This window comes from Phyllostomus discolor, chromosome 6 (assembly GCF_004126475.2).
Source record: "Phyllostomus discolor isolate MPI-MPIP mPhyDis1 chromosome 6, mPhyDis1.pri.v3, whole genome shotgun sequence".
NCBI lineage: Eukaryota > Metazoa > Chordata > Mammalia > Chiroptera > Phyllostomidae > Phyllostomus > Phyllostomus discolor.
In genome coordinates, this window is record NC_040908.2 from 32,191,389 (window position 1) to 32,212,954 (window position 21,566).

At 38.7% G+C, this 21,566-nt stretch overlaps 1 protein-coding gene and 1 long non-coding RNA gene across 33 annotated transcripts in view; one reads left to right on the top strand and one right to left on the bottom strand.

Annotated features, from left to right (window-relative positions):
* NRXN1 (neurexin 1) overlaps positions 1 to 21,566 on the bottom strand; it is a 1,086,661-nt gene that overhangs the window by 696,610 nt on the left and 368,485 nt on the right. The window lies entirely within an intron of this gene.
* LOC118501465 lies at positions 1,446 to 15,956 on the top strand. Its single transcript, XR_004904093.1, has 3 exons — positions 1,446 to 1,458; positions 8,038 to 8,040; positions 15,254 to 15,956. It is a non-coding gene; the product is annotated as an uncharacterized LOC118501465 (long non-coding RNA).

Below are 21,566 nucleotides of genomic sequence, written 5' to 3' on the forward strand. Positions count from 1 at the left end.
TACCCAGCTAGGGCTAACTATAGTGTCTTTATGAGCTTCTCCATGGCCATAGGGCAGGTGTGGTAGGCAGGAGAGATGGAGGGTTTTCCTGTAGATACTTTCAGGCTGGGCTAGCAGGTTGGGCTAGCAGGTTGGTCTATCAGCAGAATGGCTTCCCTATAAAATCAGACAGGCTACATCATCAATGGTTTATTACCTTTCTGTTTTATTTTTCACATTTCTCTTCTGCAAGTGACACCACTGATCATTCCTACCCTTCATTGAAGCATTACTTTCGCTGACCTTCAAGTCTCTGTAATTATGGCTTTGCCTCATTCATACCTTTAAAAATGTTTAATGTTTATTTTTGAAGGACAGTTTACACATCTTCAATTCACTCATTTTAAGTGTCCAATTCAATGAATTCTGGTAAATTTACAAGGTTGTGCAACCATCATCACAATGAAATTTTACATTTCCATTGCACCAAAAAAGACACTTCGTGCCCATTTGCAGAAATCCTTTGTTCCCATATCCAGGACAACCCTGGAAACCACTAATCTTTCTGTCTCTATAGATCTGCCTTTTATGGACAGTTAATTAGCAATTATGTGATGTGTAGTCTTTTGTGTCTGACTTTTTTCACTTAGCATAATGTTTTTTTGAGCTCATCTATGATGTAGCATGCAGCATGTGGAACACAGTAGTATTTCATTGAATGGATATACCACATTTTCCTTAGCTATCCACCAGCTGATGGACATTTGATTTGTTTCTACTTCTGGCTATTACGAACGACAACACTATGCTATGAACATCTATGTAAAAATGTTTGTGTGGACATGTTTTCATTTCTCTTGGGTAGGTACTAAAGGAATTGCTGGTGGGAATTGCTAAGTCATATGTTAAAATCTATGTTTAACATATTAAGAAACTACCAAACAATTTTCCAAAGTTTTATATTACTACCAGCAATGTGTGAAGGTTCCAATTTCTCCTTACCTTCTCCAACAGCTGTTATTATCTGTCTTTTTTTATGATAGCCTTCTCAGTGGCTTATTATGGTTTTAATCTGTATTTTCCAGATGGCTTATGAGGTTGACCATCTGTCATTTGTGTCTGTTTTTTCTTTTATTTTAAGTTCCTCTTTTTAAAAAAATTCTTTGATTTTTTTTTAATGTTCCCTTTTCCCTTGCTGCCCATTTCCTTATCTCTGTGGATCGTGTTGACTCCAGCTTATGTGTAATTGATCCTGTATGTAATGCCTGAAGCTATGGCTCAATCTCAATCGATCTCCATGAAGTTCCTGAGGTCACATTTTTATTTGGAAAAGAGGCACAGAAAATTTACACATAAATAATATAGAGAAGTTCATCTTGATTTAACATGCAATTACTTAAAGTAGTAGTGCAGTAGAATCATTCAGCTTCTACATAAATATGTTTACCACACGATCAGACTTTCCTGCTCTCCTACTGTGTTGGGAACCACCCTACCTGGTTTCAGAAGCTGTAACCCTTATGGCTAAGGCTGAGTGAGAGACCTTGAGACCCTAAGCCACTAAGGAGACAAAGCTTATCTCCCTGACAGGCCCACTGCCTCTGCCTACTTTACTTCACTCTGCCTGGCCCCCAGTGCATGACTGGTTTAGCCAATGATGGGTAAGATTCCTCAAGGGATGACCTAAGACAGGCATGGTCATGAGGGGGGCCCTCAGGGAAGAACTTGGGGGCTATGGAGGAAGGGGGTGATGGACCCTCACCCCTAGGCTTTGACATAACCTGAGTCCTCATTCTGTCTGTAAGAAGTCTCCTAATCTCTTGACTGCCTTACTTCCCCAGCTTGACCTAAGCCTGAAACAATGCTGGAGGTGGGTACAGCCCTGTGCTGGAAAGGGCAGGTTCCTTGGGGCAATCAGGCCTAAGAAAGAATGCATAAAATCCTATGAAACCTACTTTGCTAATACCTTCAATTTAAATGATAAGGGGCCAAGCAGGAAATTAGTTTGTTCCCCAAAGTTTTATGGCCCTTTAGCTATCTGACCCTGACTCAAAATAAGCCCTCAGAGTTCTCTGAATGTTATTTGATTATTACTACCTGACAATGGTTGATGAGCTTTACGTATGCACCCTGTATTCCTTTGCAAACTGAACCCAATAAAAGCTTGTCAAGGCAAGGGTTGGGTGCTCTCCTCTTGAGAGAGTGGCCATGCCATCCCTTTTCCTCCACAGGACTCGGTAGTCTGTGTGAATTTGTCTCATCTCATCCACAATGCCTCAGACACTGCTGGCCAGTGTTTGTATCACTACTGCCTCATGGTTAGTGTAGGATTCATTAGGCCAGAAACACCTTCAATTTTAAAACACAGCTGTCATCACTAGCTCCCCCAACTCCTTATTTTATTTTATTTTATTTTATTTTATTTTTTACTTTATTTCCTTTTTAAATATATTTTATTGATTATGCTATTACAGTTGTCCCATTTTCCCCCTTCACTCCCCTCCCACCCACATTCCCCCCTTTAGTTCATGTCCGTGTGTCATAAGTTCTTTAGCTTCTACATTTCCCATACTATTCTTGCCCTCACCCTGTCTATTTTCTACCTATTGTCTATGCTACTTATTCTCTATAACTTTGTCCCCTCTCTCCTCCTCCCACTCCCCTGTTGATAACCCTCCATGTAATTTCCATTTATGTGGTTCTCTTCCTGTTCTAGTTGTTTGCTTAGTTTGCTTTTGTTTTAGGTGTGGTTGTTACTAACTGTGAGTTTGATGTCTTTTTTTACTGTTCATATTTTTTATCTTCTTTTTCTTAGATAAGTCCCTTTAACATTTCATATCATAAAGGGCTTGGAGATGATGAACTCCTTTAACTTGGCCTTATCTGAGAAGCATTTTATCTGCCCTTCCATTCTAAATGAAAGCTTTGCTGTATAGAGCAATCTGGGATGTAGGTCCTTGCCTTTCATGACTTCCAATACTTTTTTCTAGCCCCTTCTTGTCTGCAAAGTCTCTTTTGAGAAATCAGCTGATGGTCTGATGGGAACTCCTTTGTAGGTAACTGTCCCTTTGTCTCTTGCTGCTTCTAGAATTCTCTCCTTCATTTTTCCCTTGGCTAATGTAATTATGATGTGCCTTGGTGTGTTCCTCCTTGGATCCAACATCTTTGGGATCTCTGAGCTTCCTGGAGTTCCTGGAAGTCTATTTCCCTTGCCAGGTTGGGGAAGTTCTCCTTTATTATGTGTTCAAATAACTTTTCCATTTGTTTTTCCTCTTCCCCTTCTGGTACCCCTATAATTCAGATTTTGGAACATTTAAAGGTGTCCTGGAGGTTCCTAAGCCTCTCCTCATTTTTTTGAATTCTTATTTCTTCATTCTTTTCTGTGTGGTTGTTCCTTTCTTCCTTCTGGTCCCTTCCATTGAGTTGAAACCCAGTTTTCTTTCCATCACTATTGGTTCCCTGTGCATTTTTCTCCATTTCTCTTATTGTAGCCTTCATTTATTCATCTAATTTGCAACCAAAATCAACCAGTTCTGTGAGCATCCTGATCACCCGTGCTTTGAACTGTGCATCTGATAGCTTGGCTATCTCTCATTTGCTTAAAAGTACTGACCGAGGGGCTTGCAATTCTGTTTGAGCCATCTTCGCCCCCTGCCTTTGGTCTGGTCACACCTGTTAAGTGTGAGGGGTGGAGTCTTAGGTGTCCACCAGGGCGGGGCACCTCAGTTGTTGGGTTGTGATGTTGTACGTGGGGGCGGGGTCCAAGAAGGAACAATGGCGCCTGCTCCGCTCTGTAGGACTTCAGTCCCCTCTGCCTCTTCCCACAAGCAGATTGGGCCCTTCTGGTGCTGGCTCCCGGGCAGGTGGGCTTGTGTACTTTCTAGGACTCTGTGGGTCTCCCCAAGGAGCCTCCTGTGAGGCTGAGAGAATCTCCTGGCCTCAACACCCACAGGTGTTTTGAATCAGTGCTTTTAGACTTTGTTTCCCTGTGCTGGGTCCCTGGGTTGTGAGGTCTGTGTCTCTGCTCGTTTTCGCCTAGTTTATCTGTGCACAAATGTGTGACTACGGACAGCCAGCTGCCTTGTGCCCCTCACTGGGTCTGCTCGTTGTCTCCCATGCCCAGGGTCTGCCACCAGGTCCGTCAGCTGTCCCTGCGCTTCTGGGGTCTGCCAACTGCCATCTGCACCCACCCTGCGTGCCCCCATCTGCCAGCCACCGCTTTTTCCTGCTGGGACCCCTCAACCCCTCTCTGTAGGCCTCCGACTCCGCCCCTCTTTACTGGTTTGAAGGAATGGTGTCAGACTTCCTTTCACTTCCTTTCTCTCTCTTCTGGTTATTTTTTTTGTTTCTAAATTTTTGTTGTCTTTAGTTTTGGTTGTACGAAGAGGCACAGTGCGTCTACCTATGCCTCCATCTTGGCCGGAAGTCCCAGGCTATTTTATTTTATATTTTTTATTTTTATTTTTTTTTCTTTTGTGACATGATAGCTGAACCTGAGGCACACAAGCAGAACTATACTATCTCCACCTCCCTTTCTTCCCTTCTAGATTTTTCACCTTCCTATCTAAGCAGTAGCCAATAGGATGGCTCCACACAAAGGTTCAAATGATGTTTAAACAAAAATTATTGTCCATTTCACACTGTGCAACCAAGTGAATGTGGAAGGAACAGGAGAACAAAGCAAGGAACACAAGATTTCAAAAGGTCAAATAAACTTAAGTCTTTAACAACCTGTAGAACATGTCAGATTTTGTTGTATAAACAAAAGTTTGGAAAACTTGGGTCACTCAATGTGTGGTGGCTTGGACAATTTAAGAAAAGCCGTATACTGAATATAATATGTGGTAAATTGGCCTAATCAGTCTATCCATATTTTTCTTCTGGAAAACAGCAAGTGTTGAGAAAAGATAAAGTTCTCTATTCCATCCTCACTTTCCTTCTCTTTTCCCTTCTGGAAGTTAAACAACAAACAAACAAACAAACAAACAAAAAAACACTTTTTTTTCAGGCATTGGTAAAGACTCAAGAAGGACTTCATTTGGTGCATTTTTATTTACCTTCCAAATAACACTTCCCATGTCCCAAGGCCATTGCCTGTGGAAATCAGATTTGCTCTAGCCTACAACTTCAGGGTAAAAGCATATGCTTTTCTCTCAGGACGTGTTCAGAAAAATGAACACAGCTGAGCCAGTCTAGCCTGGTAAGTCTGCAGTGCTTATTTGGATGTAAAATGCCATTTAAATGAAACTGAACAATATTTGCTACTTGCTAAAAAGCCTCACTGGTATGACTTAGTTTCAGAGCTGCAACTTGGCTTCTTGTTGACAACAAAATATTTGTGGATGGGGAATACTTGTTCCTGTTTGTTTGGTGTTTGTGCAGGAGGGCAGGGGAAAAAAGAGGCTAGAAAAGAGCTAAAACTTGGGACTTTGAAAGCTAGGACATCATCATCCATCATGTAAATATAGCTTATATATATATATCATTTTAGCTTTGTAGTAGTATAAATCAGCATGTATTTTTGATATTACATATCTATACAAAAAATATTCAAGAGAGGGAGATAAAGAAGAAGAAGGAAGAAAAGAAATACTTAGAACAAATTGATATATAAATGTGGTCAAATTAAACTTAAACCAATTTTTTTTAAGATTGTATTTAGTTTTAGAGAGAGGGGAAGGGAGGGAGAAACAGAGGGGTAGAAACATACATGTGTGGTTGCCTCTCCCATGCTCCCTACTGGGGACCTGGCCCAACACCCAGGCATGTGCCCTGACTGGAAATTGAACAAGTGACCCTTTCGTTAGCAGGCCTGTGCTCGGTTCACTGAGCTACACCAGCCAGGACCTGGTTCTTACTCTAATTGCTATACAAAGAAATAGGAAGATACTGACCACTAGGCTTCAGAGAGCTTGGGTAAAATCATTACAAACTTGTCAGGTCTACCATCTACATAAATCCAGGTTTTAACCACTTCTCATTATGTCCTCTGTTGCGACCCTCATCTGAGTCAGCAACATCTCTCTTAGATTTCTGTAATAACTCCCCAAACCAGTGTCCCTGAGCCTATCCTTCCCCCACTCTCCAAGAAAGCAAGGTGATTCTTTTGAAACTTAAAGTCCTATCATGTCACTTTTGGCTCCACTCCACCTCACCCCACCCTGCCCAAATGAGAAATTAAGTAGCCTTTGAGTTGGAGGCAAAACAGGTGACAAATTGCCAGTTATAAAAAGAGTCACAGGGTGTAAAGTACATCATAGGGAATATAGTCAATAATATTGTAGTAATTATTTATAATGTCTCACAGGCACTACAATTATTCTGGTGATCACTTTGTAAGGCATATAAATGTCTAGTTGCTCTGATGTATGCTTAAAGCTAATATAATGTTGTATTTCAACTATAATTAAAAATAAATTAATAAAAAAACAAGTAACACCTATATTCTAAAGAGCAGATCAATTTGTACTAGAACAGTTGCAGCCAGGAGTCATGAAGATGACCTAATGAAGTCAAAGGGTAAAAACAAGATAAATAATGGACTACTTAAAGAAACAGGATTTTATAAGGTTCTGGAAGTTTCAACTTCATCCAGTGTACATAGCTGAGTTCCATGTAAACATTTGTACTGAGGTTTATAAGTAGAAAATAAAATTAACTTATCATCAAAGTAAATATTTATTTTGTATAGAAAAGTATGATTAAATGGACACATTCAGTGGCCCATCCTACTTCTGGCCGCTCATAACTGCCATGGGAGGAGCTCTGTCATGCTGCACTGACCCATCAGTGCTCATAGCTTGGACAACCTGCCCCACTGCCTCCAAGTCCCCACCATTCCAGTCTCAAGGGAAACTCAAGTAACGTAGTATCCTACCAAGAAAAAACAAAAAACAAACACCCCCTCCCAAAATCAGAACTCTCAGCTAGAAAATTTTCTCACTTATACTTGAGATAAAATATCTTCATTATAAGAGATGCCACCATTGAAATTGAAATGAATTCATAGGCACAAAAAATAAATAAATAAAGCTATTTTAGAGCATCTGTGGGGTTTGTTTTTTTTTTTGTACTTTGGAAAATAAAGAAATTAAATGGAAGAGAAATTAACAATACCCACCTGGAAATAAACACTATTAACATTTTAAGTTTAAAAAATGTATGCTAGTTTTGTATCTTGCTTTGTTCATTGCAAATGACTTAGGCATTTTCCTATCTCAATAAAAACTCTTCAGAAACATAAAAAAAATAAAACAACAATCCCTTTCTTGGCTTCCTATCTCTCATAGAATAAGAGCTCAAGTCCTTAGAATGAGTTATCATTCTACTCTACCTGAACCGGCCCTTGCTGTGAGCTCATCTTCATTCAGTACCTCTCCAGGCTGCGCCCTGAGCTTCAGCTACAGCCACCCGCCTATTGTCTACGGAGCCAGATAGCCCACTAGATCACCACCTGTCACTGACTTTCCTCTGCCAGGCATATTCTCCCCTCCCAGATATTTGCATTGCTTGCTCCCCTATGTCCTTCAAATCTTTGATCCCAAATCACTCACACTTTGCCTTCACCTTGCGCTGCTTTATTTTTCTCCACAGAACTTACATACTTTCTAACATAGTATGTAATTACTTATGCTTAATACTTGTCTGCCTACCACAATGGATGCAATTGACATAGGACAAGAATCTTTGTTTCTTGTCTGTTCAGTAGCCTCCCCAGCCTCGACTGATGACACACTTCTGATAGTTTTTAAATGGGGGTTGTTTTTCCTTGTGATAGAAGGGCAGACATAGTCTTGTAAAGCCCTTTCCTTCTCTAAGACAAGTGGTGAATGTTTTTGCTGCCTATTGACTAGGGATCAGTGTGGACGGGAGCACAGACTTTTTGAGGGCAGAGTTTTGCGCTCTGCTGTCAAAAAGAAAAAAAAGAAAGAAATTGAATGTCTCTTCAACTCTTTTACACTTGAAATTCCCACCTTCCACTAAATCATAAGGATAATCTGTTGACCCTTACCACAGCTTTGAGCTATTATTATCCACAACTGAGAGAGAAACAAAGAGGCTGTAAGGTTTACTGAGGCCGTAAGTGGCAGAACCAGGACTAGTAAACCATGTTATTGCGTTTTCTCTTCTATGTAGTCAGAATAAACTATGGCCACAGGTCAGATGACAGTAAATTCACAAGTAGTCAGGAGTCCCCTTCTCCACCATTAAGAGAGGTTTTTTAGGCTGTGTAATTAGCTTCTGAATAGAGACAAGAATGACTATTTTATTGATATGCTCTCAGTAACGCTTAACCTTTCTTTCATTAGTTATTTGATTTTTTAAATTCAATGTGCAGGTGCTTCTCCTGAATCTTTGTTTTACTTAAGTTTATTCTATTATGTAAACACTACATTTATACAGCCCATCCCAGGTTCCAGAAAGCATTCACATTATTTGAACTCAACCTCAAAACAGTCCTAGTGGAGGTAAAAGCAGGTGGGTGTATCTTCATTTCAGAAGAATGAATGGCCTGTGCAGTGTGGCATGATGGGTAAACCATGGAACCAGAGCACAAATGCAGATCTTTTAGGTACGCCCATGATGCGTGACCGGTGGGTCACTGGCCAGCAGTGATCGTGGAACGCTGCAGATGGCACATCAAAATGCGAGAAAAACATACACAGAGACAACCAGATCCTGTGGGGGAATAGGAACAGCAGGGCCACTCCTCATGTGGGGAGCACCCTGGCCACCCTCTCTCCTGGAGAGCGCCACGGCCACTCCTCACGTGGGGAGTGCGCCGCTTGGCCACCCTCCCTGGTGGGGAGAGTGCACCATTCTCCCTCCGGAGAGGCTTTTTATTGGTTTCGTTTGCATAAGAATTCAGGTAAAAGCTTATTACTCATTGCTAGGAAGTAAGGATCAAATAATAGATAACAAGGAAGTCTGAGGGCCTATTTTGAGTCAGGATCAAAGAGCTGTAAAACTTTGAGGAACAAACTAACTTCCTCCTTGGACCTTCTCACTCAACTGAGAGCATTCTAAACAAAGAAGGTTTCACAGGAATTTACATGTTCTTTCTTAGGCCTGATCACCCGGGGAATCTGCCCTTTTCAGCACAGAGCTGCACCACCCTGTCATTGTTTCAGGCTTAGGTGGAGCAAGGGAACTAAGGCAACCAAGAGATAAGAAGATTTTCTCCCAGACAATGAGGACTCAGGCTACGTCAAAGCCGAGGAGCAAGGGTCCATCACCCCCTTTTGCTGTAGCCCCCAAAGTCCTTTCTCGGGGGCCTCTCACGTGATCGTGTCTGTCTTAAGTCGTTCCCCCCTTGGGGAATCTTACCTGTCTTTGGCTAACCAACCAAGCTTTGGGGTTCAGTTATGAATGAATCAGCAGAAGCAGCACTCCTGCCAGGGAGATGAGCTTTTGTCTCCTTGCTGGCTTACAGTTCCAAGGGTGTTCCCTTAGCCTTAGCCTAGGCGGGGTTACAGCTTCTGATACCAGGCAGGGCGGTTCCCAACAACCCCCACAGTTCTGAACTTACTGGAAGTGCATTCACTGTTTTTGTTTTTGTTAATTTGGGGGGGGGTACAATTATTATTGGGAAGAAATTTATCTAAATTATTATTACTACAAATGTCTTCTAGAAATATGTTACTGTTTATTCTCCACTTCAATTTCCTGGCAGTTATTCTGCCAACGTTACTCACAAACACTGACTCTTTGAAAGTTCCTTCCAACTTCTTTCCCTGCTGTCTCTACAGCCTCTTCAGCTTCCTGTTTCTCAGCCTTTGCTGCTGCTACTTCTCTGCCATCCTTAGAACCTCTGTGGAGTTTTGCCAGATTCCAGGTCAGAATGAACATCACCTTCTTTGGTCACACTAGTGAAAATGCTGCTTTCTATCCCCTCAATATCCTGTTCAATCCCTCTTTTAAGAGTTGTGTACATTTCTTGACAACAGACTGTATAATAGCATGCAGCAGAACACTTACAAGTGCCTTTCACACTGTGGGCAAGCAACAGACATTCAAAGAATGAATCATAAACTCAAAAGATAGCCTCAGGTGGATTATTAGAGAGGGTGGTGGCAGGAAGCATCTGCTGGCCTCCCCTCACCACTCCACTTGAGCATCTTGGCTACTTCCCAGCCCTTCATGTTGTTCGCTATTTATATGTCACACACACAGAGGACGGCGTGAGCTGTGGCTGTCTGTTTCCATCAAGAAGGGCAAGTGCTAAATGCATCAGTACCACACTGCTTCAAGGTTCCAATGTTCTGTAAATGGATTTATAAGCAATTGTTCTTTTGCCAATGCACACTTTTTGATACAGTAACCTATTTTTCAGTTTGCTGAATACTTTTTACAACGTTTACTCATTACAAAGGGCTTAATAACATTTCATACATATAGTTTCTCCTGAACAGAAAGCATGTTGATTTGGTAAGCTTATTACCTGATCCATTTTATTTGAATGCAGAGGACAATAAATGTTCTTCAAGAAAAAAGTAAGGTATTTTTCATTCAATAAGTTTAAAAATTACTCTTTGGGAGTCTGGAACACATTGATATACAGCCTGGGAGTAAGTTTGATAAATTAATACATCCTATTTAGTAACCATTTTATGATATAAATTATTGAAGATTTTATAATTTTGAAAAGACAAATCTCTTCAAGTTCCAAACCAAGGAGATCTCTATTAAATGTCAAACTTATTTTGGGATATGTATTTGTATATTAGGAATTATACATTCATTTTAACTTTCCTAAAGAAAAATTAGTAATTTATTCTTTAATCAATATGAATTATGGCTTTCATCTTCTTTTCTTTAGTTTTTCTGAATCTATAACTTTATAAAATTTCAACATAACTTGTCCCTCTGAAAATCAATGACTTGATTAAAAATAAATTATAACCACCATTTTTACTTTATTTTGCTTTGATTTCACCCTAAATTTAGTTTCTCTACTTTAATTAGATTAGAGGTTTTAAAGATGCAATGGAAACTATGAATATACTTTTATATACTTTATATTAAAAAATGGAAGTAACATGAAAATTGCTTCATCATGATTAGACTTTTTGTCTGTTTTTTCTGTGGTTTATCCCAGCATCTAGGACAATCCTTGTTAAATAGGGAGTCTCAACAAATATATCAACTGAATAAATGCAACTGAATAAATAAATATATCAACTTGTTTTTCTGCACTTTATCTACTTGGAGACGTAGAAGGTCAGGAGAAGCTCCTCCTACGCCATGAGTTATGTTAACAATTTCTATACATCAATCCCTTCACTAGCACAAACATTCTTTGTTGTAGGTGTTATTGTCTCTGTTTTATCGAAAGAGACATTAAGAAGTTGTGTTTACTAAAAATAATAGAGCCAATAAACTGTAGAGATAAGGTCCAAGCCTTAATGTCTGTCCACAAAGCCTGGCCTCTTAACTTCCCACATTGCCCTCCCCCACCCAAAAGCGCTATATCTAGAAGGAAAGTCAAATACTTCCCCATTTCCGAACTGCATAAGGATGTTAAGGCCAATGAAAGTAAACTGGCTTTCCTGTATCTTTGCAAGTCAGTGCCACAACTAAGCCATAATCTTGTACCACCAACCTGTTTGGATTTTAAGAGGGTGGAGTTCTCCATCAAAACTCATCTGGGGAAAACAAAAACAAAAACAGACCTCATGCAAGGGTAACACGTAACTTGCAGTCAGAGCAAGTGAGAGGCCTGGCAATAGGAGCAGGCCCCTGGTTTGCACCAGTGTGAACCTCTGGTGTTTGCGCTCTGCAGGAAGCTGGTCAATGCCCCACGCATCTGGCAGGCTGCTTCTGACTTGTATTCAGGGTCCCCCAAGATACTGGAGCAGGACCGTTCAGAAGCTCAGGAAGCCCATTCATCAAAGTATCCAGCAAAAACTTGTAATGTCTTAACTACAGGCTTGGCACTGGAGTGAGGATTGAATGTATAGAGATAAGATATAAGATGAATAAGATCTGGTGACCTAATGTACAGCATGGTGATTATAGTTAGAAATACTGCATTGTATACTTGAAATTTGCTAAGAGAGTAGATCTGAAGGTTTCACACCACACACATAAAAAAGGGTAACTCTGTGAGGTGATAGATGCGTTAATGAATTTGATTGTGGTAATCATTTCAAATATACACACATATATCAAATCATCACACTGTGTACCTTTGATATATACTATTTATATTCATAATTATACAATTATGCCTCAATAAAGCTGGTGGTGGGGAGAAAACAAACTTTCTGACCTCAGAAAATTCAAGATTGCATGTGCACACACACTTGTCTAAACAAGGTACAATACTTTATGTGGTTTGAAATCATCATTGTGAGTGATTATCAAGTGTTTGGTGACCATTCTTGTCCACATCCATACTAGTACTTTTACCGCACACATTAGACAGATGAAGGAACTGAGTATTAGAGACATCAGTGGCTGGCTCAGATTCCCACAGCAAATAGTGACAGATGCAGGATTGGGAGCATCTCAGGTTTCTTTGATGACAAAGACACGGTTCCTAACCCACCACGGAAAAGCAGGTTCAGAAAAGGGTTCACAGATGACCTTGATAATAAAATATGTCTTCAATCCTATTTTTGCCCAAATTGCTTCGTCATCCCAGTCTAAGTTAACACAGACTGCCTGAGTCTAAAACAAATTAGGTAGATGAGTTTCTTTTTCCTTTTTCAGAATCTATTTTCATTCAATTTAGCAAGCGTCAACAGGGCTTTGCTCTATCACAATAACCAACTATAACTTATTCTTCATAGCCTCCACTTTTCCTAGCTCCTGCCTTAAAGGTTCCCAATAATTACCCATCAGCTATTTAGACACATAGCCCTGGAGGCTGGATTGGTCTTCTATTTGCTACATTAGGAAAACTCTGTGGCACAGTAACATGAGTGACAGCACCAGTATGCCTTCATAAAATGAGATTCTACAGAAATAATTTTACTTTTTCATGGCATTTAAGACCTGAAACAGCATCATCCCTCCTGCTGATACATCATCTGAAGACTATCTCAGATACTTTTATATTAATTAAAAACCAAAACGCTTGACATGCAAACACTCTAGTAGCTGCCTCACCCCAGGCAGGCTCGTTATTATATTCCTGAAGTGCTTCCTAAAGGCTCCTTAGGCTTGTAGAGACTAGGAAAGGAGTTTTTTTTCATCTGTCCATCACCAAAATTCCTCCTAATTATTAGTTGTATTACTCCTTAAGGCTTTCACTCCCTACGGATTCTGTGACAGTATTGATATTACAGTGTACATAGCATATATTTTTCAAGAGTCTGAGGGCGTCACGTATAGAGTCTAATTCAATTTCTCCCAGAAGGCACTGAAATGCTACAAACTAAACAGAATGTCCTTGCCACAGCTTGTATAAGTTAAAAAAGTGTATCATTTGCAAGGAAAAGCTGTTGGTTCTATTTTACCTTCAGGATTTTGAACACTACTCCTGCCCTGCTATATTCAGGGTTAGATCTTTGCACAGGCAGAATTAGTGGCCACCTCCACAGTGTGTTTTGAGACACACAGAAATTATCATCTTCTTACAAACATATCCCCATTGGTTACCCAACATTCTACATTCCTGTCTTCAGATTCTAGCCGAGAGAAATATGAATGGTTAAACTATCAAGTGAGTGAGGGATTGTCCATAGATATTGCCTACAAACTAAGCTTATTACTTTTCCAATAAATATAATAGAAGGCTTTAGGGTTTTCAGTAGCAAAATTTGATCCTTTGGTCTGTGAAGCAATGAAAAAAATTTTTTAAAGATTTTATTTATTTGTAGAGAGAGGGGAAGGGAGGGAGAAAGAGAGGGACAGAAATGCCAATGTGTGGTTGCCTCTTGCATGTCCCCCTACTGGGGACCTGGCCCACAACCCAGGCATGTGCCCTGACTGGGAATTAAACCCATGCATGACCCTTTGGTTAGAAGGCCAGCACTCAATTCACTGGGTCACACCAGCCAGACCTAATGAAAGTTTTGATTAAGATATTTCTGTATAGCAGAGGAAGGTTCAACCTAATTTTAGCTGATGGGGCAAGAAGAGGACACCAGCAGAGAAGGTTTAGAGTCAAGAATTCCCAACTTTAGCGAGGATATAACTCTTCTAGAGATTGTAAAACCATTGATTCTTGGACCTCATTCCAAGTTGTTCTCACTCAGTAAACTAGGGATGGCATCTGGGAAGCCTCGTTTTTTAACAAATGCCCAGCCAATTCTGGTCCATGAACCACTTCCTAAGAAATGATGCTTAGGGATAATAAGCCAAGATAGACCTGTGGGAGGCCAGTAGGAGAAGACAGGTCTAAGACACCTTTATGTGCTTCACAGTGTCCCCTAGAGCTAGTCTTCTATTTAAATTCTCCATCCTGTATTCTTGCTCACTGAAATGCTATCCATATACCATGTTTTTCCTATCTCCAAAAAAATCTTTTTTTCCTAGAAAATTACTTGGTCCTTCTGAACTTTGATGCTTATCCTCACATCTATCTTTTAGATTTCTGGATTTTTAGAAGATTTCTGTTTGTTTTTTTCCCCAAGTAACAAATTTCTGAGCTCTCTTTTCTGCTTCTTAGAAATTTGCTTTATGTCCAGTTATGAGCTCAATTCCACCTACTATTTTTTAGTGCATTGATCTCCTATCCATGGTATCTGGTAAAAAAAAAAGTGCCTATTCCAACCCTGACCCTATGGGGCCTTTGCGTCAAGTTAAGACAAATAAGATATGAGAGAAAACTAAAAACACATCATCTTGACTTAGAATTGCCTTTCCAATTCTGTTTTGCTTAGGCTAATTTCAATTTGAGTTGCATTCATTTAGGACATATGACAATTGCTGCAGTATAGGTGATCCCAATTCATTCTGGCCTCCAGAAGAAAATAAATCTGGAATGTTCAAAAGCAGACACATAATTCACATATGTAGAGTTGAGAATTCACCATGTATATGTATAACAATATGGACTACTTCATTCTTGTACTGGAGTTTTCTATGCCCCAAAATAAAATTCTGAGTTTAAAGATTTAAGGATATTTGTATTATTTTAAAGCTCTTTTTAAAATTTGGGTTGACAGGAATTATCTAGGACCTGTCTCTCAACAGCAGAATTCCTACTTTCTGGATCTTTGCATCTGAAAGTCTCAGTGGCATTGATCTCTGCAAAACCACTACTTAAATACTGAAAAGAGTATTTTGATCATTAATTTCATTGATTCGCACTTCAATAAAGAAGTTTTTAAGGGTCTCCTACTATAGGTCAGGCACTGTGCTTAGAGGCTAGGAAGACAATGTCAACAACCGAACCCCTTGGAAATCACAGACTATCATGGCAGAGAGATGACAAGCACACAGTCACACAAAGCAATTATTTAACTAATTTTTAAATGCTAAAGGGATCTTGAAATTCAAAGAAAATAGCTTTCCATTTTATATTTGTAAATCAGAATACATGTCTTTTCTTTCCCTCCAAAAATAAAATAGTTATAACATGAACTAAAGAATGCCGTGCTTCCCTCTTCAGAGAAACTTGCGTAAGGCATCTAGCAGAAAATAGTTATCCCAAATCTCTAGCTTAGAAATGACCTCTTGATAATCCAAAGCTTAAGAAATTCTATAACAAGTTGGCGGGGGGGTGATAGCTGGGTAGGCACTGGACTTTCTTCCTCTGCATTTTTAGTAAAATATCCTTCTCCAATATTGGCCCCAGAATTGGCCTGTGGAACCAGAGGCAAAACACTTGATTCTTTTGGAAGACTTAATGGGAGAGGGTCTGTAGTGATTTTGGTTTGTACAGGGTCCTTCACTGTGCTGGCATAGAGAAGCTGGCTATCTCCTCTCCACCAGAAACTCTTGAGTTCAGAAACCAAATCGCATACTTTGATATTCACTCTGAAGCTGAGATAAAGCTTTAGGTTCACATACTAGGGAACAGGGCAGATATTCTTAAATAGTAATAATAATAAAGATGTGGGATATATTTTAGTCTTGTTTCACAATAAAAAGGAGGCTAATTCTATCACCTTTTGTGTAGAACAATAATTTTTAATAAAAAGCAGAGAGATGTTATCTTTAAAACAGAAGCTATCATGTAATTTTTTTATTCTTTTACATGTAAGATTTTTGAAAAGAAGAAATAAATCATGTTAACCATTACAGCATCAAAAAAGTGATAAACTGAGAGTATAATTAACTTTGTTCTTTTAACATAACATGGTTTCTTTGATAGACCCCAGCTTACTATGTCTCCATAGGACACGTTGTTTTCTCAGTATGCACAGATTAATAAAGAGATTAAACAATTTTGAGACCTACATAAGGTCAGACTTTAATTATTATGCTAATTTTATGTACTAGATTTCACTAGATTTTCTATGCTCCTACTAGTTAATAAGCAGGCTTTAAAACATTGTCTGGGATTATAAGAAGAAAACCCAACCTTCTCATATCTGAAGATTCTCTGTTGGAATAGATGTGAAGACCAGTAGAAAAAATTTTTATGTTGTCACTGATTAGTCTCAGTTGGAATTAACTTATTTAATGCAGCTATACTTCGATTGTCTACATTTTAGTATGAAATTCCCCTACAAGTTAACTACTCTGTCAAATCAAATAACTGATCTATTAGCAATCTTAACTGATTGAACAGACTAGAACAAAGTAATCAAGGGAAATGCCTACCACTTAAAGTCAGAAATGTAGATTTTGTACTGTCTCCCACTAATTCCTCAAAAGATTTTAAGTTCCATATTAGTAACATCACAATGTATGGTAACCCAGTACATAGAAAAGAGGTTAATTTTCCTTTATTTTCAGAGGTCTGTGTAATCAAGGTAGAGATCCTTCTTAATAATATTTAAGAACTAAATCAACTTAAAATCCATATTTGGATGGGCCTTATCATTTAAAATCAGGACCATGCAGTACACCTTGTTAGTGCAAAAAGGACAGACACCTGGGTTTTATTTGTAGCTCTTCCAGTAATTATCTATGCATCCCCACTTAAAAAACAAAACCAAATAGCTTTTTCAGATATAGTTGACATCCAGTAAACTGCACATACATGAAATGTACAATTTCATAAGTTTTTATATATGCATATACTCATGAAACTATCACTGTAGTTAAGATAGTGAACATACCCATTACCCGCAAGTTTTCTCATGACTCTGTAGCTCCTTCTAGCCATCCTCCTGGCATCAGGCAACTACTGATCTGCTTTCTGTCACTATAGCTTAGCTTTTATTGTCCATAATTGAATGTAATTGGGACAAACAGTATGGAGACTTTTTTTTTTTTTTTTGGTCTGGCTTCAGTTACTGCGATGGTTACTTTTATGTATCTACTATGGGATGACTAGACAGCTGATAAAATACTGTGTCTAGATGTGTCTGTGAGGGTTTTTCCAGAAGAGGTTAGCATTTAAATCAGTAGACTGAGTAAAGAAGATCCACCCTCATCAATGTCGGTGGGCATTATCTTTTGAGGGATCCAATACAACCAAAAGGCAGAGAAAGGGTGAATTCACACACTCTCTCTCTCTCTTTTTTAGCTGGGACTTCCATCTTCTGCCTTCAGATATGGGAGATCCTTCTTGGGTATTCAGATTCAGACTTACCACTAGGTTTCCAGGTTTTCTAACTTACAGATGGCAGATATTGGCATATCTTAATTTCCATAATTCTGGGAGCCAATTTTCTTAAATCTATTTTATCTATTTATCTATCTATCTGCCTACCTATCTATCTCTCTTATTACTTTTTTCTGGAGGACCCTGACTAATACAGTCATTTGGGTATGACTATTTTTGAGGTCAACCATGTTGTCTGTAATGGCCGTCAATGCCTTTTCACTGCTCAGTAGTATTCCCTTGTATGGGTGCAGCAAAATTTGTTCATCCATTTACTTGTTGTACATTTTGGCTGTTTTCAGTTTTTGTGTCTTATAATTAAAGGAGCATAAACATTTGAGTGTAAGCCATTATAATACAGTAAGGTTTTAATTTCTCTTGACCAAATTCTGGAGAGTGGGATGGCTAAACTAAATGGTAGGTACATGAAAAAAACTTAAAATGGATCTTTCTTTTGACTCAGTGATCCTAATTCTGAGGTTATATCCAAAGGAACCAAAAATGCTAATTCAAAAGAATGTGAGCACCCCTATGTTCATTGCAGCATTACTTACAATCACCAAGATATGGAAGTAGCCCAAATGTCCATCAGTAGATGAGTAGATAAAAAAACTACGGGACATTTGCACAAGGGAATACTACTTGGCTGTAAAAAAGAATAAAATTTTACCCTTTGTGACAGCATGGATAGACCTAGAAAGCATTATGCTAAATGAAATAAGTCAGTCAGAGGAAGACAAATACCATACGATTTCACTCACATGTGGGATCTAATGAACAGACTGAACTAACAGGCAAAACAGAGACAGACTCATAGATGGAGAGCAGGCTGACAACTAATGTTGGGGGTGAAGGTTAAGAGGTAGAGGGATTGAACAAAAGGGAAAAAGAACTCATTCAGAAAACTAAAAATGGATCTGCCTTTCGACCCAGTAATTCCACTGCTAGGATTATATCCTAAGAACCCTGAAACACCAATCCAAAAGAACCTATGCACCCCAATGTTCATAGCAGCACAATTTACAATAGCCAAGTGTTGGAAGCAACCTAGGTGCCCATCAGTAAATGAATGGATCAAAAAACTATGGTACATTTACACAATGGAGTTCTATGCAGCAGAAAGAAAGAAGGAGCTCCTACCCTTTGCCACAGCATGGATGGAACTGGAAAGCATTATGCTAAGTGAAATAAGCCAGGCAGTGAAAGACAAATACCATATGATCTCACCTTTAACAGGAACCTAAACAACAAAACAAACAAACAAGCAAAATATAACCAAAGACACTGAAATAGGGAACAGGCTGACAATGATCAGGGTGGAGAGGGGAGGGAATTTCAGGGGGAAAGGGGAAGGGTTTACAGGAACAAATATAAAGGACACATGGACAAAAACTGGGGGGGGTGGAAATGGGAGGGAGATGTCGGGCACAGGGGGGGTGGGCTGGGATGGGAGTAAAAGACAGAAAACTGTACTTGAACAACAATTAAAATAAAATAAATAAAAAAGGAAAAAGGACTCATGGACATGGACAATAGTGGGGTGATTGTCTGGGGCAGGGAGGCATAAGGGAACAAAATGGTAATGGAAAATTATAATAAAAATAAAAAATAAGTGGTAGCTATATGTTTAACTTTTTAAGAATTTGCCAAACTGTTTTCCAAACAGGTCAAACCATCTCACATTCCCAGCAGCAGTGTGTGAGCTCCAGTTCCTCCACACCCTCCCCCACAGCGGGGTGAGCACAGTCGTGTGCGTCTTGCCTGCTCCATGGAACACATGACTGCACTGGGGGTTTTAGAAGGCTGGCACTTCATTCTGTAATTCTCTTGTGCATGTCAAAAACTGCTATTTCTTTTTTTCCTCTTTGCTTTACTTCTGAAGAAATCTTATTTTCTAATCAGGAAAACAAATGACTTGAACAAATTACAGCAGTGATCATTTATTTAGAAAGACACAAAGTGAAGCACATACTTGATTTCCCAAACATTTCATATATAAATAACTAACATTAACGAGCACAACTGGTAACAAGAAGTAGCATGTCATACATAAAAATATAAAAATCTTTGTTATTTTGAATACATTATGCAACTCAAATCACAGTCAAAACTGCTTTAAGTCTTAATGGTAGTAGTTGTTGAGATAATTTAGAATTACTGACCCAGCAGTTTAGGTCAAACAAGGTAAACAGGACTCAAGATTCAGAGTATAAGACCATGTTTTCCTTTTTTTGTGAAGACCATTTAACAAACTTATAGATTCTAGATTTAGAGAACATGTGGGTGGCATGATGAGGGTATATAAAAGAGAAGGCTTTGTAGCTAGTGTGAAATGACTTCATTTTGCTTTTAAATAGCTAAAAACCACAATTTTGTGTTTGTTCTACTTTAATATTTTTTACATAATATTACTTCATTTTTCATAAGAAATTGGGATGTTTTAATCATTTATGAACTATGTTTTCATTCTAAAGACTAAAACTATAAATGTGAAGTATAGAGAAATAACAAAGAATTAAGAAAAATTCTTTCCTTTTTGGAAATTTAACTGTTAAGTAAATTTTGATGATGCACCTTAACTGTACTCTATCAGCAAGATTTCCTATTCATAAGGAACAATTTCATAATTGTTATCTTCAGAGAGTAAAATAACAGAGGGCTGCTTCCATTAACATTTAGTAAAGCGTCACAGACAGCACTGGGTGGATGAAGGGCCTCTGTTTATTAGAAGGACATAATATTGTTTATACATGTTCATAGAATAAGAAAGATCTTTTTTTTAGTTTCTTTCCATATTACAAGTACGGGGGAATACATAGCATTATGCAAGTACTGGTACATTCATCAAGTTGGTGGTTACTTTGCTAATTTGTACACATGAGCATAGAATAATATCATGTAAATGACACACCCAAAAGAAGGTCACGGAGACATTGCTGCATCTAATCTGAGTTCTGAGTTTTCCCTTCATATCCCTCCTGCAATGCTCAGCTCAAATTTTAACTTCTCTGAAAAATTTTTCTTACTACTTCTGGCTATAAATGATATTTTCCCTACCTAAAATACAATATTCCTTGTTATCTTTACCACTTTTATGTCTTTATGTCATACCCACCTACCCTTATATTTTTAGTTATTACTGCATCTCTGTACATTTTATCTATTCACTACTTTAAAAATTCCTCAATTTCTCAAACCATATTCTAAAGTTGCTTATGCCCCATCCACAAAGTTTACTGTCATCTTTTTCATTATTTACCTAATAATTTTCAGAGAAAAACAATTTTCAAATTTTTATATTTGATATCATCTCTGATCTAACAAAATGCCTTGGTCAGAATAAGAATTATATCCAATACTTATATAATGACATTTTATCCTTATAAAATGAGATGAGCTCTCCTTTATAAACAAATGGAAACTGAATGTTTAGATGGCATTTAAGTCCTGGTAGTCAACACAGAGTCTAACATCTCAAATTCTTTCTTCTCTTTTACCCATGAGCTCTGTTTTCAGCTATCCAAGGCCATATTTGATTTGTCAATTCGGCGTGTTGGTGTTTTCGCAGAGCACCTACTACAAGCTATGTGGGACAATGGAACAGAGAGAGCGTGGTGGTCTCAAGCATTCCCTGCTTTAATTGTGCTCTTCTGTTTGAGCTTAAGTGAATGGCTCAAATAGTTGAAGACTAGAGACAATATGTGGCCAAGTTTCGTTTACTTACTTACAATGTACAAACTTATTACATTACTACTGCTGTATATTCTCAACTCAAATACCGACATCTCCAGAATTCATATAAGAGGAGTAATTGCAAAGTGCGCATTGGGGGTAAGAAATATTCATGTAGGATGTGAGAAGCAATACCGCCCTGTATAATTACTGAGTGCAATGAGCAATCGGTTCATTCTGAAAACTG